The sequence below is a fragment of the Crocuta crocuta genome, unplaced genomic scaffold (genome assembly GCF_008692635.1).
Source record: "Crocuta crocuta isolate KB4526 unplaced genomic scaffold, BGI_CrCroc_1.0 scaffold97, whole genome shotgun sequence".
NCBI classification, from domain to species: Eukaryota; Metazoa; Chordata; class Mammalia; order Carnivora; family Hyaenidae; genus Crocuta; species Crocuta crocuta.
In genome coordinates this window covers 2,668,195-2,685,571 of record NW_027531999.1, presented here as the reverse complement: position 1 = coordinate 2,685,571, position 17,377 = coordinate 2,668,195, and the positions used below count along the sequence as shown (strand labels likewise).

The following is a 17,377-nucleotide window of genomic DNA, read 5'->3' as shown; positions in this document are numbered from 1 at the left end:
TGTGAAAACTACAAAGGCCGATTTTCGTACTAGAGTTCAACTAAAAAAATGCTAATTATCGTTTAAATGACAAAGAAAATAAATTTTAAGAAAGGTAGTAAATACCAAATAAGTTATATTTAGCTTTTTAACGTTTAAAGTAAAAAGATACACTCTCTTCCCAGATCTGATTCCTCCATCTGCCACAAACTTTAGACATTCTTCTGTTGGCTTACTTATTGTATGTACTACAGGCAGGAGAACCGGATGGTTAAGAGCTAGAATGTTCATACAATGTATTATCCAAACCACAGCACTTGTGAGTGAATAAAGTCGTAATAATTACATTGGGGCAGCAGAAGTAACCTGGGACCTTCCCAGGCAAACTGAGATATAGTGTCACCCTATTCAAAATCTCTTCTCTGATGTCAGAATTTGATCTGGGCAGCGAGAAACGATTGAAGGCTTTTGAATAGTGTTTGTTAAATGCCCATCAGTTCAGGAAGTTGAGCACAGAAGTGAGGTTTGGCCCAAACAGATCAGAAAGAGATTGAGCATAGGGAAACCCGTGGAAACGTTTTTATGGCACCGACACTAGGAAAGAAACAAGGGGCTTGGCTAGAACGGTGTCAACAAAAAGAGAAAATGTATAGGAAAGATTGGCAGTTAAAGAAATCAGATAGGTTATGCTACGAGTCCAAGTAGTTAAAAAATATTACACACATCTCAAAGGACTTGACACGTCAACCCAGGCATAGCAGAGCACCTGATTGTAGGAAAAACCAAGGAGCTCCGATTCTAGGGCAAAAGCTGTTTGCTCCCAATCTATTCTCACCCTTCCTGTTCCATCAGTGCCAGGCTCACAGGTGTGCGCTTCATTCCAAGGAGAAGCGGAGCCTTCCACAGACCACTTGCTAAGGGAAGCCAAGAATTTCCTTCACTGGCAGGGTAATAAACTGCCACCAACAATTGCTCCAGACACCACTTGGTGGCACCAGTACCCTGAAATGATTGAAATGTAACCTGCTCTTCGAAATCTTAAACAGGAAACTTTGGACTCATGAAAAAGGTCTTCAGCCAACCCTCAAAGTTCAATGGTTTTTCATGAGCATCTGACTGCTCCCAGAACTTTCACGTCCTCATTTATCTCAATCGTTGGAAATCCTGAAAACTAGAAGATGAGAATGTTTTATTTTAACGACTTCTCATTATTTCAAACATTCCTTTGTAGGCATATACACCTATAATTTGCATAAATGTGACCACCCCAGATGTTTCTCATGTTAGGCTTTTCCTTTCTTGTTTATTTTCCTCATGCACCACCCCTGTAATTCCTCCTAACCCCTTCCAGACAACACATCTTAACAACTTGGTATGTATCCGTCCATGCTTGTTTCCATCACCATACGACCTTATACAAACGAATGTACAGACAAGAGATAAATGTATACATATAAAAGTGTTTTAGATCAAGGATTTAGAAAATGGGCTCTCATCGAAATAAGTCAGGCAGAGAAGGACAAATATCATATGTTTGCACGTATAGGAGGATTAGGAGGAACTTGACGGAGGAACAAGGGGGAGAAGAAGGGCGGAAATGGTGGGGGAAAGGGAGAGAAGCAAACCATGAGAGACTCTTGAATGCTGACAAAAACTGAGGACTGATGGATGTGGGGGGGAGGGGGGATGGGCATGGAGGAGGACACTTGTGGGGATGAGCACTGAGTGTTATGTGGAAACTAATTTGACAATAAACTATTAAAAAAAAAAAAAAGAAAATGGGCTCTCATATTCTTTTACACATCTTGCTTCTCTCCCTCCACAGTATCTGATGGTAATCCTTCTAAGCAACTAGTATTGCTCCAATTCACCTTTTTTGGGAGGTTGCATAATAGTCCATGATATAGACATACATTAACGTATTCAACGACAGGCCTTTGGTAAAGGGTACTTACTTGATTTCAAATTTTTTATTGTTGTTTTGCCACAATAAATCACGCTGCTGTGGAAATCCTGTGTTTATATCCTGTATAGTAGTGTTCCTGTCTCTAGGAGTTAGGTTCCCAAGAGGGAATGCTGGATTGAAGGGTAAGTATACACTTTCAGTTTTTAAGAATTGTTGGTAGGTTTACATTTAAAAAGCTCTTTAAGGGGCGCCTGGGTGGCTTAGTCGGTTAAGCGTCCGACTTTCGCTTAGGTCATGATCTCGCGGTTCGTGGGTTCGAGCCCCACGTCGGGCTCTGTGCTGACTGCCAGCTCAGAGCCTGGAGCCTGTTTCAGTCTGGGACTCCCTCTCTCTCTGACCCTCCCCTGCTCACGCTGTCTCTCTCTCTCTCCTAGAAATAAGTAAAATATTAAAAAAAAAAATAAAATAAAAAGCTCTTTAAAATCCCCATTTCCACCAGCAATATATGAAAAGTGCCCTTTTCCTCCCATCTCCACTAGCCATGTGCCTTGTTGCCTTTTTACTTTTGCCAGCCTGACAGATATAAAGTGAGATAACATCATTATTTAACTTTTTGTTTTCCCAACTAGTTGTGATTTTGAGCTCCTTCCAGGACTTTTAGACATTCTGATTTGATTCTTCACAGCTCTTGCCCAAAGCAAGGGCATTTTACAGGGGGGTTTGCTTAGTAAATAAGCTATAAAAATATTGCTAAAATATTACAAAAAATAGAAAAATAGGTTTTATCATGGTCACCATTATCTATATTTGATAGCTAACCCTAAAAACACTTGGATGCTTGCTTCAGCAGACTATATATACTAAAATTAGAACAATACAGAGAAGATTAGCCCGGCCTCTGTGTAAGGATGACATGCAAATTTGTAAAGCATTTCCTATCTTAAAAATACATTCATACATGCATGCATACATACATAAAAGCACTGGGATGCCAGAAAATAGCCTTGTGAGTACTATTCAATTCTGGAATGTCAGCTTTAAGAAAAGATGATGGTTCTTTTTCTCCTCATAAGGAATTGTCTCACTCTTTTCATATTTCTCTGCATAAGGAATTGAGTGCTTTGCTTCTGATTGGACGTCGTACTGCTGTATATGTTTAAGTAGGAGTTGGTATTAAATAGAACCAGCCCATTTATTTGAGTGTCATTCAAAATACTTGCTTTAAAAAAAAAAAAGAACAAAAATCAGTAGGGAAAGAAATTGTATTTTTAAGCTTCTAAGAAGATTTTATAAACAATGTAGCCTAGAGAACAAAAAAACTCATAAAATGACTTGACAGAGTCCTTTTAAGTGAACATATGTGAATTTATGCATCCATATGTGTTCACATATGTCCTACATATGCACAGCCAGCTGCTAACCAACCAGATTGTTCGATGTGTATGTTTACTGTAAAACAAGCAGAAAGTGTTTGGTCTCTTTGTTAGAGAAACAGCTCATAATTTCGAGTATACAAACATCAGTTGTTTCTCCTTTCTTTTTTTTCCAAGCCAAATGAACTGTTGATGCCCAATTTGGCAGGATCCTAGCTGAGGCTGACTCTTGGCCAGCTGCAGAAACCCAGCCCCAAGGTTCGGGAAATTTTTACAAGAATAAGGGGCTTTTCCTAATGGCTCCTCAAACCATAGGAAGTTTCCTTAGAGCCTCAGCCAGTTTCTTCCCACTCAATATCCCAAAGGATAATCACTAATGTTCTTTGGATACTAATGGGTGGACTTAGTGTGTAAATTGAGACTATCAAGGTCTCCCCTACTTTGGTCAACTACTCTTTCAAGACCCACTGTTAACAGAAAGCATCTTGGGATGTAGAGATAATTTCTGTGACAACAACTTTATCTATGGTTCCTCAGTATCTCATAATTTCAGCCTTTATGGCAGTGCTCTGCAGCTTACAATGGGGAGTGAAATTTGGCCCAATTTCCAGTTGAAGATGGAGTCTTTGGACCAATTAGACCTCTACTTCTACAATCAGCACATTAAACCCAATGATCACTCTTAGTATCCCCTAATACTCACATTAATATTCTCTGAATAGCAGAAAGAAAAAGCATGTAAGGAAGCAGGCTATAGGGAAAAGGGTTTATGCTCTGGAGTGGAAGGGTTTGTCCAATCCTGGCTGTCATTCTCTGGCTCTGTGGCCTTAGTAGCTCCACACTTCCAACTTCATTCAGTTTCCCCATCAGCTATGTGGGAATAGTAATGCCAATTTCCTAAGTTTCTGATGAAGATGAAATGAGATAGCCTATATAAAGAAGAATGCACAGTTCTGGGGACATATTAAATGCTCAATAGTTATGAATTCCCTTCCTCTCCATCTCTACTTTCCTCCCTCTAGACTCAGCAAAAAGGGAGAGATGTGAGAACCAAGAATATATCTTAGCCAAGGAGATAATCCCAAAGTCCCAAATCCCAAGCATGGGGTGTTGGTGTTAGAACAGAGGCTCAATTCAACAGAAAAAAAAACAATTTTTTTAATGTTGTGTTTTGATATCATTGAGACTAGACCGATAAATATGTGTGTGTGCTCATAAATGCATACTCATTTATTTAACATCTACTGTGTGCCTAGAACAGTGCTTGCCGTAAGTGTCCATAAATACTTCTTAAATAAGTGAATGAAGACCAAGCGCTTAAAGCACCATCATAATTTCTTCATAGATGCTCAGTTTCTTGGGATTATCTTTATTGGTGATGATTCTCTGCTTTCTAAAGTGAATGTCATGATAAGGAAGAAGTATGAATATCTTCTGTCATTGTTTTACTCAGCCCCCAAAACAACTAGAAGTATCCAATCCACTTTCCAGTCGGCCAACACAGTCTCCTTCTACATCTAGCCACCTCTCATTCCTTCTTCTCCTTCCTCCATTGAACCTTCCTAAAGCTGTCCAGTATTTTACCACAACTGAAAAACACAACTCCTATTGCTGCAAGTGTCCATGTGTTTGGGGCAAAATGAGCCACTGTTGACAAATGTAAAGAAAGAGAGAACAGCTGTTTGCATCTGGATATGGGGTAAGAAAGAGAGAACAGCTGGTGGCAGCTGTGGCAGACAAGAAAGTGAGCTAGCGAGCAGCTGCTGGTAATTCAGAATCTACTAGACTGCCCAGAATAATTGAAATCCAGAAGAAGCATGCAAGACTTGACTTAACTGCTCTACTGTATCCTGCTCTTCATTAGATCTCACTTGTCTTTCATTAGAGACATTCCCATGATAGCCGTATGAGGATTCCCACTAAGAATATCAGCCCCTCCTCCCCACCCATAACCCTTTAGAGAATCAAACCAGGAAAGGTAAGATGGTACAGGCATTACTTCCAGTAAACCCATGCTCATTTTTACAAGAAGGAATCAGTCTGTGGTGGACAAGGGAAGGAATCTTACCAATGATGGATCTATCACAAAAATGGGCAAAAATAATTCTTTCTATATGACAAGAGATTATGGTCATTTTGATGATGATCCCACACTTCAGAAGTCAGTAGGCTAACATAAAAATGTGATAACTTAAGTGTAACATAAGCCTAGAAAAATACATTTTAAAACCTTGTCGATGGTTGCAATGTTTCTTTTTTTATATGCATGCAATCTTGTGAATGTGTATACATGGATATATTGCCCTCTATTTTCTTTTTTCTTTTTAATAAAAAGAGGAGAAAGACATTTTTGTATCATGCATCTGGTGACAAAATGTTTGGCTTGTTTTTGAGCTTCCCACTGGTTCTTCTAGTCATCTGGAATTCTAAGATAAACTGAGTGGCCCAAAATTACGTCATCTATTTTTCATCTTGCTCAAGACAGAAGTAAAGCATCTCATCACTCCAATATATAGCATTTCAACTCTTTAGTTTCTAAGGTAAAGTTCAAGAGAAGAAAAAAGAAACTACTACAATGTCATATATTAATGAATTATATACAACTATCTGCCCACCAAGAAAGAATAATTAAACACATTATACGTCAAGCTATCTGCATTTGCAGAAATGATAATTTTGCAGATACTGATAAGAAAAATGCTTGTGAGGTAGCATTCATGGAGAAGAGTCTGCTAAGAGCATTCATACATGAAAAGTTAATGCAAAATAAATACCAACATTAAAACTAAGGTAAAAATACAGGCATAGGACAATGATATCAAAGGAACTTGTTAAAAGAGAAGAAGCCAAGGGGGACCTGGGTGGCTCAGTTGGTTAAGTGTCAGACTTTTGATTTGGGGGCAGGTCATGATCTCACGGCTGGTGGGATTGATCCCTAAATCGGGGATTCTCTCTCTCTCTCTCCCTTTGCCCCTTGCCTGCTCATACATACTTGTGCTCTCTTTCTCTCTCAAAAAAAAATAAATAAACGTGAAAAAAAAAAAAAAGAAGAAGCCAAAAGGTGATAACAGAGGAGGAATTTTAAATCTTATTTCTTTTAATGTTTCTTTTTGGTTGATAAATTACATTAATATAAAAGATCTAAATAATAATTAAACTATTACAAAAATCACCAATAAGATCACTAAACTATAAGCTCTATTAAGACTTGGTTGTTCCCTGTTTTTGATCACCTTTATCTCCAATGCTTACTGCAGTGCCTAATTACCAATAAATCTTTGTTGAATGAAGTAAATGAAATGAGTAAATCATCTGCATTTGTAAATGACACTTGTAAAAGTGCCAATGAAACACTTCCACCAATGGCATATGTGTGACTGAGGAAAGAAGACCTGCTCTCCTCTAAACTTCAATTAGAAACATCCCTGGGGCGCCTGGGTGGCTCAGTCAGCTAGGCGTCCAGGCTAATGTCCAAGCTGGAGCCTGCTTCAGATTCTGTGTCTCCCTCTCTCTCTGCCCCTCCTCCACTCATGCTCTGTCTCTCTCCATCTCTCAAAAATGAATAAACATTAAAAATTTTTTTAAAAAGAAAAGGGAAAAAAAAAACATCCCTGAAGATGTGCACTCACGGCATTTTGAAATCGGCTCTCTCCCGGTGAAACATGTGGTCCAGCCAGACCTCATGAGCCCCCAGATTCTGAATTGGAAGGGACAGAGAAACTGACCAATCCAAATGTGCTTCCAACTCTAAGATATGATTCTGTGACTTGGATTAGGAGAAAAGGGAGAGGGAGGAGTTGCCAAACGACTAATGTCACAAGCACCGGGCCCTTAATTTACCAACCAGAATGGCCCTCTACCAAGTTCCCAGATGTGTTGTTCTCCAGATAAGTAGCTTTCTTCAAAGCAAGTGTGATTAACATTTCTATCCACAGCTCCTCTCTCTCAAGTCCAGGCTTTGTTCCCAGATTTGGCATTGAAAGAAGCGCTTGAGTTTTAAATAAGGTGGTGAGAGTGTAAGATGCCATTCAGTCTTGATTTTACTGTCCCATATTCCTGCAACATTAAACTCCACAGATTAAAGACTTCTCACGATGTCAAGGGCTGCCTTTGAATCGGCCTTGACTACTAACCTCCTCCCTGGGGAAATTGTGATATACTCATCATTCCAATATGAACATCTTTATACAAAGTCTGTTTTCCAGATATTTTGAACCCTCCCCAAGCCCTGCTTATATAAAGTGTGAATGTTCCATGTTAATGTAAAGTACTCCTGCTCTCTGAGCATGGAGTAACTCAAGACCCTGACAAACTTGTATGTCATCCAAAATATGTTTGCGGATTTTTCCCTCTTGCCTATAAAATAGCATTAAAGGAAATGTCCTGCTCCATAAATATAACTGTCAAGTGTTTAAATGACTTGCACTTCATCATCATCATCACCACCAAAATCATAAACTGCCCTTTTTGTCCAGGGCTGGAACTATAGTATACTCGGCATATTTAACAGATATTTGAAGAACACACTGAGAAGATGTAGCCACTAAGTTTTTATCAACCTTCCCTAAAGAGACCATAACATCTAGTTATTTCCAGATACAATTTCTATTATTAGAAGTGTGATGGTTAATTTTATGCATCAACTTGACTGGGCCATGAGATATCCAGATATTTGGTCAAATATTATTTGCTGTTTCTATGAAGGTGTTTTAGGATGAGATTAACATTTAATCGGATTAACATTTAAAATGGTAGACTGAGGAAAGCAGATTGCTCTCCATAATAAGTGTGGGCCTCATCCAATCAGTTGAAGGCCTGAAAGGAACAAAATATCTGACTCTCCAACAAGTAAAAAAAGGATTCTTCCTGCCTGAAGGCCTTAATCCTGGTACCTTGGTTTTTTCCTGCCTTTGAACTTGAACTGAACCATTGGCTTTTCCTGACTCTTGAGTCAGTCAGCCTTTAGACTGAAACTACACCATCCATTGGTTCTCCTGGTCTCCAGCTTCACCAGCTCAGCCTGCAGATCTTGAAACATAACCAGCCCCCACAATCACATGAGCCAATTCCTTATAATAAATCTCTTCATACACATAACTTATTGGTTCTGCTTCTCTCAAGAACCTGGAATAAAGCAACACATTAAGATTTAACATATCATTCAACACATAGGCTTCTATTCCCTAATAGAGGACTCTGGGAAGATGGCAGATTAGGAAGCACCAGGGATCCGTCTCACCACGTGATAACAATTGCACTGGCAGACTCTTTACTGTAACTATTTTGGAACTCTGGAGTCTGTTGGAGGCTTGTAATTTCCAGGCAAAGACTTGGATGTAAGTTGAAGTTAATTTCAGTCAAGTTCAGTTCTCAGCAGAGTAGTAGCTAACCATCCTTCACCCTCAGTCCTATGACAGGCTGCTCTGCCAGCGATCCTGGAGCAGCCTGCACAGTTTGCTGGAGCCAGTCTGGGCAAAAAGGACGCTGTCCTCTAAATATTGAAACTCTGTGCTCTGTTCATTGATTGCTGCTTCTGGTCACAGAGGTGCAAAGAGGTGGCCAGCCATTATTGTTGCACCTTCCCCACCGCCCACCCCACCCCCCAATGGTTGCAAGCCTTTCCCCGGCCAGCTGAAGTGAATTCTAAGGGATTTAAAGAAGCAGGCCTTCATTTTTCACTTTTTCCCCCTTTCAGAAGCCAGACATCGAAGACTAGGCCATTCAAAATAATTCCATATTTGGAGAACATTAGAAAGTGACTGTGCATGCCCAGGGAAAACCTCAGAAAGAAACTTCAGAAGACCTTAGGCTTGCACGTCAGGCTGGTCCTCAGCATAGAGACACCCTACAGTAATCAAACTAAAAAAAAACACACAAAAAACAAAGACAATAAAAACCAGTAAACCCTGGGGAAGAGGGAGGATCTGGTTTCCAGAGTAACCGTGCTATTATGTCCACTATGCAACAAAAAAGCACAAAGCATACAAAAAAATAGGAAAGTATGGCTCATTTAAAGGAAAAAGTAAATCAATAAATCAACAGAAACTCTCCCTGTAAAGACATAATAGCAATCCCCTAGACAAAGACTTTAAAGCATCTATCTAAAAAATGCTCAAGGAACTAAAATATGATGTAGAGAAAGTCAAGAAAATAATGTGTGAAAAAAATGGAAATATCAATTGATAGGAAGTCTAAAAAGAATTCCTCCCCCAAAAAATCTGGAACTGAAAAGTACAATAACTGAAGTGAAAAAAAAATCACTATAGGGATTCAAAGACAATTTGAACAGGTAGAAAAAAGTATCAGCGAACCTGAAGGTAGGACAATGGAAATTATCAAGCATGAGGAACAGAAAGAAAAAAAAAAACAAAGATTTAAGGAAAGCAAACAGCTTAAGGGGCCTGTGGAACACCATAAAGCTAATCCAATAGAACTAGATGTGCAAAGAAAATGTAGCATCTTTATCTTCTTATCCTTATAAATTCAGCCTCTTCCAGATTAAATAATTGGTGTCTGGTAAATGCTCAATACTTCAAGCTTTCTCTCTCCCTCTTGGCCTACAGAATATGCCATCTTGGGATACACGGGCACTGATAGGACTTCATGGTGGTAGGGAAGAGAGGATGGGGCATCGTGAATCCCATTCACCATCTCAATTCTTGCTAGTTCCTCCTGTGGACCTGCTGTCTAGTTCTTGAACTGGTATCTGCTAAGGTGAAACTGAACTGGTCTGTCTTTAGCTCATTGCACTGACATTCACTGCTGAGGTCAGTAACGTGGTCATTTATCTCTGGTCATGAACTTTTTCAGATCCCCCTATTGTGCTCTTTGTCTGGTCTCCAGGCTTCCATAAAATCTGGTCTCATTCCCTGACTTCTCTGACTTCTTTTCTGTCACTCTTTCCTTTGCCTACCTTTCCCCAACTACATTGACCTCTCTTTTCCTTGAACACACTGGCATGTTCCTGTCTTAGGGACTTTATACTGTAATCCCTCTGTCTGGTATCATGGTTTGCTTCTTCACTGTATTTGAGACTTTGCTCTGATGTCACCTTCCATATAATATATTCCTTGATCATCTTATTTAAAACTAAACATCTCTCCTGAGCTCCCACACTCCCTTGTTTGCTTATTTCCATGGCAATCATCACTACTCAATATATCATACGATTACTTCTTTGTTTGGTTTATTGTCTACCTCCCTCCTTAAGAATATAGGCTCACTGTAGACATTAGGGCTGGCAAATAGTGCAGATTGCTCAGATTTAATACGGTACTTGCTCCACATTCAATGAAGCACATCAATCCCCTGAGAAAGTGTGAAAAATGAATGGTCCAATAAACAATAGGATTCTGAGTGGGATGGAGCCTGTAACAGGCTTCTCCCATCCATTCATTTCCTTCACTTTTCAGATTTCCATATTTTTATCATCTCAATACTTACTGGCTCTCATTTTAAAACTCTGTAGGTACCAACTAATGACAAAAACATCTTAATTTTTGTCAAAAATGTATTGAGGGCCTACTTAAATTTTTGTATTAATGAAGATAAACACTGCAACTAAAATATTTCAACTCTTCACTGAGACTATCAGTCCAATATGTTACATATGGCTGGTTATTGTGGGGATTGAAGGACCCAGGCATTTCCCATCTGATGGCTCCACTTTTCCTATCAACAACCAGGTGGGAGAGAAAACAGAAGGTGAAATAGATAGTTGCCTGACCACCTTGACCATAGACATCACTTCTGCTCATATACTATTGGTCAGAACTAGATCATGGTATGGGGCACCTGGGTGGCTCAGTCAGTTAGGTGTCTATCTTCAGCTTGGGTCATGATCTCACAGCTCATGGGTTCAAGTCCCATATTGGGCTCTTTGCTGACAGCCTGGAGCCTCCTACAGATTCTGTCTCTCTCTCTTTCTGCTCCTCCCCTGCTTGCACTCTGTTTCTCTCTCTCAAATATAAGTAAACATTAAAAAAATTTTAAACTAGATCATGATGCAAGGAGTTACGGAAATTATAGTCTCTGCTTGAGCAATTCTTTCCCTGTGATGATTCTACACCATGGAAGGAAAAGCACAGATCATATTGGGCATTTAGCTCTTTTTACCCTGCATGTCATATGGTATATAAGCATTCTCATGTAAATTCTTTCATTAATTCTGTCAACATCTTCACCAGATATTAATACCATTTCCATTATACAGAGGAGGAGACATACTTAGCAATAGGAATTGATATCCTAAAGCTTTAGGATGTGACTTTATTTATGGAGATTTTCATTTAAAACATTTTTTAATCTTTCCTTATTTTTGAGACAGAGAGAGAGAGAGACAGTGCACATGGTGGAGGGGAAGAAAGATGGAGACACTGAATCCAAAGCAGGCTCCATGCTCCAAGCTGTCAGCACAGAGTCCAACATGGGGCTTGAACTCATAAACCACAAGATCACAACATGAGCCAAAGCCAGATGCTTAACTGACTGAGCCACCCAGGCGCCCCAAGATTTGCATTTTTAATACAGGCTTTCTTGAGATATAATTTACATACTACACAATTCACCAATTTAAAATATACACTTCAGTGATATTTTAGTGTGTTCACAGAGTTGTGCAAACATCACCATGGTCAACTTTAGAACATTTTTATCATCTCCAAAAGAAATGTGTGCTCATTAGTATTTACTTCTCATTTCCTCCTTAGTCCCTTCCACCCCTAAGCAACCACTAACCCACTTCCTATCTCTATAAATTTGCCTTTTCTGGACATTTAATATAAGTGGAATCATACTGGGTGGCTCAGTCAGTTAAGCCTTCAACCCTTGGTTTCAGCTCAGGTCATGATCTTTACAGTTCATGAATTTGAGCCCCACATCAGGCTCTGCACTGACAGTGTGGAGCCTGCTTGGGATTCCATCTCCCTCTCTCTCTCTTCCCCTCCCCAACTCTCTCTCTCTCTCTCATAAATTAATTAAAAATAAATAGACTGTTAAATGGAATCATACAATACGTGGTCTTGGTGACTGGCTTCTTTCATTTAGCATAATGTTTTCAAGGTTTATCCATGTTGTAGCATGTATCAGTATTTTATTTCTTTTTATTGCCCAATAATATTCCATTGTATGGATATGTCACAAATGTGTTTATCCATTCAAGTGATAGACACTTGGATTGTTTCCATTTTTGCTTATCATGAACAATGCTGCTATAAACACTTGTGAACAAGTTCTTATGTGAACATGTTTTTTATTTTCTTAAATATATACCTAAAAATGAAATAGCTGGGTCATATGGTAACCTGTGTGTTACCTTTTTTGAGGAACTGTCAGGCTGTTTTCCAAAGTGGTTGTGCCATTTTACAATCTTCATAGCAGTGCAGAGTGTTCTATTTTCTCCACAGCCTTCTCAACACTTATTATTCATCTTTTTTATTATAGTGGGATTTGCATTTTGAAAGATGGCTATTTCTGTCAACTTCAAAACTTAGAATTATGGCTCAATTCCTCTAGTAAGAAGGTAGGTAAGGACAGAGAACTGTAAGAAGAATTTTAAAGGATTTGTCTTCTGTGTTCTTTCTCCTAGATACTTAATCTGCTGTCTGGATGCCCAAAAACCTGAGGTTGTATGGTGGGATTCCATGAATGCTTGCCCTCCTTGGGTTTATCCCATGTTCCAGACTTTTCCTAATCACTCCTTTCTTGACACTCACAATAAATAATGGGGTATAAGAAGTTTTGAACCCTTTGTTTTAACCCATTGATTTAGATCCAGTTGACTTTCTGGTAAGAGAATCCTTTGAGTCTTGTACCTAGGAGTAAAAACCTTTACATCAAAATTATGTTTACATGAATGAATATTCACTCATTTAGAAAGTAATTTTTAGAGATAATTTCTATTAAGCCACTTTAATTCTTTTTTTAAAAATGTTTATCTATTTTGAGAGAGAAAGCACATGTGTACATGCACGTAAGTAGGGGAGGGCAGAGAGAGAGAATGAGAGAGAGAGAGAGAGAGAGAGAGAGAGAGAGAGAATCCCAAGCAGGTTCCATGATGTCAGCAGAGCCAGAAATGGAACTGGATCCCAGGAACCATGAAATCATGACCTGAGCCCATATCAAGAGTCAGACACTCAACTGACTGAGCCACCCAGGTGCCCCAAGCTACTTTAATTCCTTGCTAAAATTTTTATTCCAAGGCCTCAAGACATTTCTAAACTTTTTCCCTTTTGATTTTTAATTTACTGAAATTCTTTTCATTGGAATCAATTATTTTCCACATAAGGTTTAAATGAAAATATTGTTCAATGTGGGTTTTTTTCTTGCTGTTCATATCAAATTTTTCCTGAATATGGTTCCTGCAATTGCATGTGCTCTTTTATGGTCATTATTTGTACCAAGTCCCATTGTCTCAGGTCAAACTATTCACACCCAAACTTAGTAAAAAAATTGGATTCCTGCATCAATTTTTACACAGTAATAAGTTTCAACATGTGCCAATTTAGCTGTTGGCAGTTTTATTTCGTGTTGATCACTTTTGCCAAGTCTAATTTTTCCCTGTTCAATATTTGCATGTCTCAATGTGAGCATCAAGACATGATTTGTCATCAGATTTTCATCTCTGACAAATTTTAACATGTGCAAGTTCAACCATTGACTTTTCTTTTGTGCTGATCAGTCCCACCAGTAACACATAGTATGAATTGGATAAGGGACTGACAGTTTGGATGTTTTTTAAAATTTTTTAGCTAATACATGAGAAAACTGTAAGGAAGTTCCCTCAGCTATGCCAAAGTTTATTCTGCGTCCTGGAATTTCTCTGTATTGATGACCTAACTCTTTAACATATTTCCCATCAATTTGTGTATTCTGTACCAGCCACTCATGCTGATGTCTCAGCAAAGAGCAAATGGTGAGATCAGAATATCCTTGAGGCCAGATGTCTCTGCATCATGATATTCTAGGGGCTAAAACATTCCAGTGTCACAAAATTAATCTTTCCAATATTTTCTATACCTGATTTATCATTGGAATCAGTTAGGGAACTTCTTTAAACATACAGGTTCCTAACCTATCTCTTCCTATCCCTGTCTGTCCTTGGCCAGCAAATGTTCACTTCACAGGTCTGGGATAGGCTCCTAGCATCTGCAATTTTTTTAAAAGTTCCTCCAATGATTCCATGGGGCACCTCAGGGACTCAGTCAGTTAAGGGTCCAACTCTTGATTTCAGCTCAGGTCATGATCTCACATTCATGAGATCAAGCCCCATGTTGGGCTCTGTATTGACAATGTGGAACTTGCTCGGGATTCTCTCTCTCTCTTGTTCTTTCTCTGCCCCTACCCTGTTTGCTCGCTCTTGCTCTCACTCGCTCTCTCTCCCAAAATAAATAAATAAACTTTTTAAAAAATATTTAAAATAAAAGGTTCTTTTAGTGATTCTTATGCCTACCCATAGAGTTTTGGCTATCTTCTGGGCTAATCATATCCAGAAATAGGCTGTCCATATGGATCATGCATATATCACAATACTTTCATAACTTGAACTTACAAAGAAAAAAGAGAGAGAGAGAGAAATAAGACATTTAGGAAGAAAAGGAGACTGTTGGTGTCCAAGAAAGAGTGGCTGGGTATGCAAACTGGAAGGGCCTGGTAAAGATGTAAGAGGTGAGCAGGCAGTGGTAATTTGGAGGTCAAGAGAAGGAAGTGGAAGTAAAGCAGTGCAGTTTAAAATCTATGTTCTCAAACCACATGCACTATCAAGTCTTTTCTTTTTTTGCAGCCTTTCCTCTGCTTTGACTGGTTGGGAGCAGACTTTTAAGGCTGGCCAAGATGGTGCCTGGCTTGGTGACTAAATCATCAGGTAACCTGATAAAGCAGGTATAAATCTCAGTCTACAACTCAAGATTGGAAAAAAATAGAATTTAATTTTCTATGATTCAACTTATTTTCTATTTTGGAGATGCCCATTCACTGTAGAAAGAAATATAAATTCAGTCAGTTAAAAGATTTTCTTCTTTGCCCCAAAGTGGCAAAGTCTGAAATAAGATGGTGGAATAGCAGTTTTAATGACGTGTTTCTTTTTTTTTTTTTAATAGTTTATTTTAAGTTCCTCCTAATCCACCTATATGTGCAAACATATGGTGTCTGTCCTTCTCTGCCTGACTTATTTCACTCAGCATAACACCCTCAAGTTCTATCCATGTTGCTACACATGACCAGATTTCATTCTTTCTCATTGCCATGTAGTATTCCATCGTATAGATAAACCACGTCTTCTTGATCCTTTTGTCCGTTGATGGACACTTAGGCTCTTTCCATGTTTTGGCTATTGTTGAGAGTGCTGCTATGAACATTGGGGTGCATGTGCTCCCATGCATCAGCACTCCTATATCCCTTGGGTAAATTCCTAGCAGTACTATTGCTGGGTCATTGGGGAGTTCTACTGCTAATTTTTTGAGGAACCTCCACACTGTTTTCCAGAGGGGCTGCCCCAGTTTACATTCCCACCAACAGTGTAGGAGGGTACTCATTTCTCCACATCCTCACCAGCATCTATAGTCTCCTGATCTGTTCATTTTAGCCACTCTGACTGGCATGAGGTGGTATCTCAGTGTGGTTTTGATTTGTATTTTCCTGATGATGAGGGATGCTGAGCATCGTTTCATGTGAATGACAACGTGTTTCAAAGGGAGGCCTGTTATGTCACTTGCAAAGACAGATGGATCCCCACCCAAATTTGGTTTTGGATGTTGATACTGATGCTATCACACCCACACACACACACACACACACACACACACACACCCCAAAGAGGTAGGAAAAGTCTTACTATTAACATAACTGAGGTGTCTAGGAGAGCAGACCTTTCCAGCAAGTCTGAAATGAAAAAGCAAGGAAAGGAGACTGATGTAGGTTTTTAATTGTAGTGAGGGTTTGGAGCTGAAGATGAGAGTCCCCATGAAGCAGAAGCTTGTGGTTTTACTGGTACCAAAATGGTGAGCGCCCAGGCTTCTTATCAGTTTGTCCAGATGTGGACATAAAGGGAAGAGGGAGAAGTGAGATTTAACAGCTGTCAGCAATCAAATGCCAAAATACAGAGTCTGAGTCTTCATTACAAAGCCATTAGTCTTTGATTTCACTCGTCCACACAGAAATCTTATGGAGCAACCAGCATCTTGCCTGATACTTGGTCTTTAATAATAATTATTATTATGGTTATTTTTACTGATTAATATCAAAGTCCCAAGAACTGCCATGTTTTACATGCATATTTCATTTAACCCTGACTGCAGTCTTAGAACAAAGGTAGTAATATTATCCACTTTACAGGTGAGGAAAGTGAGGCACAGAGTTAATGGCATCTGTCCCTCTCTGGAAGGAGTCAGAGCCAGGATTTGAACTCACACTGTCTGGTTCTATACGTCTGTTTCTTGTCCTCCTGGTTCTTCTCATCCTACCATGGTATGATGTAACCAAGCTGCTTTGGTGCATAGGACGTTCTATGAGACTGTCCCTACTTCTAGAGCTTGCTGCTTCCATGTGACTCTAATCCTGGAAGCAGAGCTCTAGGCTCCACTCTGTAGAAATGGATTAGCCAGGATCCTGGCAGAAATTAAATGCACTTCCAAAGTGGATAATTTATGATTTCATAAAGGAAATGTTGGCAAAAATGTGGGCAAGAGGGGACAGGGAGCCATCACCACCTTATACCCAGCCACAATAAATGAGGGGAAGGAGTGGCTATGGGAACCAAAAAGTGAGCAGTTCAGAAAGAGCCATCTGACAGAAGCTGTGGCCTTTAGTTAAGGAGCACAGCTGGGAAGGCAAGGGAATAAACATCCTGTTCTTATTTTCCTCTTGTTCTCCAGATCACTTGCCAATGTCTTCTACTGGCCAAACCCAATGAAAGAATGGAGGGCAAGGAAATTGTTCATATAGTCCATATGGATAGCCACCCAGGGCCTCAGGCAGGATGAAGTGTGGGAAGTGGATTTGTGGAGTAAAGTAGATAATGACCATCATAGGCTTTTATCATGACTTTCATCATTCCTCCTTACTATACTTTTATCATTCCTCTTCCCTTCCCTTCTCTTCTCTCCTCAGGCTAGGCAAAAATTCA

General features: G+C 39.4%; 1 protein-coding gene and 1 non-coding gene across 7 annotated transcripts in view; one reads left to right on the top strand and one right to left on the bottom strand.

Annotated features, from left to right (window-relative positions):
- Positions 1-17,377, bottom strand: part of TSPAN8 (tetraspanin 8) — a 208,448-nt gene that overhangs the window by 71,999 nt on the left and 119,072 nt on the right. The window lies entirely within an intron of this gene.
- LOC144240880 (U6 spliceosomal RNA) lies at positions 2,720-2,828 on the top strand. The gene has a single exon (XR_013337879.1). It is a non-coding gene; the product is annotated as a U6 spliceosomal RNA (small nuclear RNA).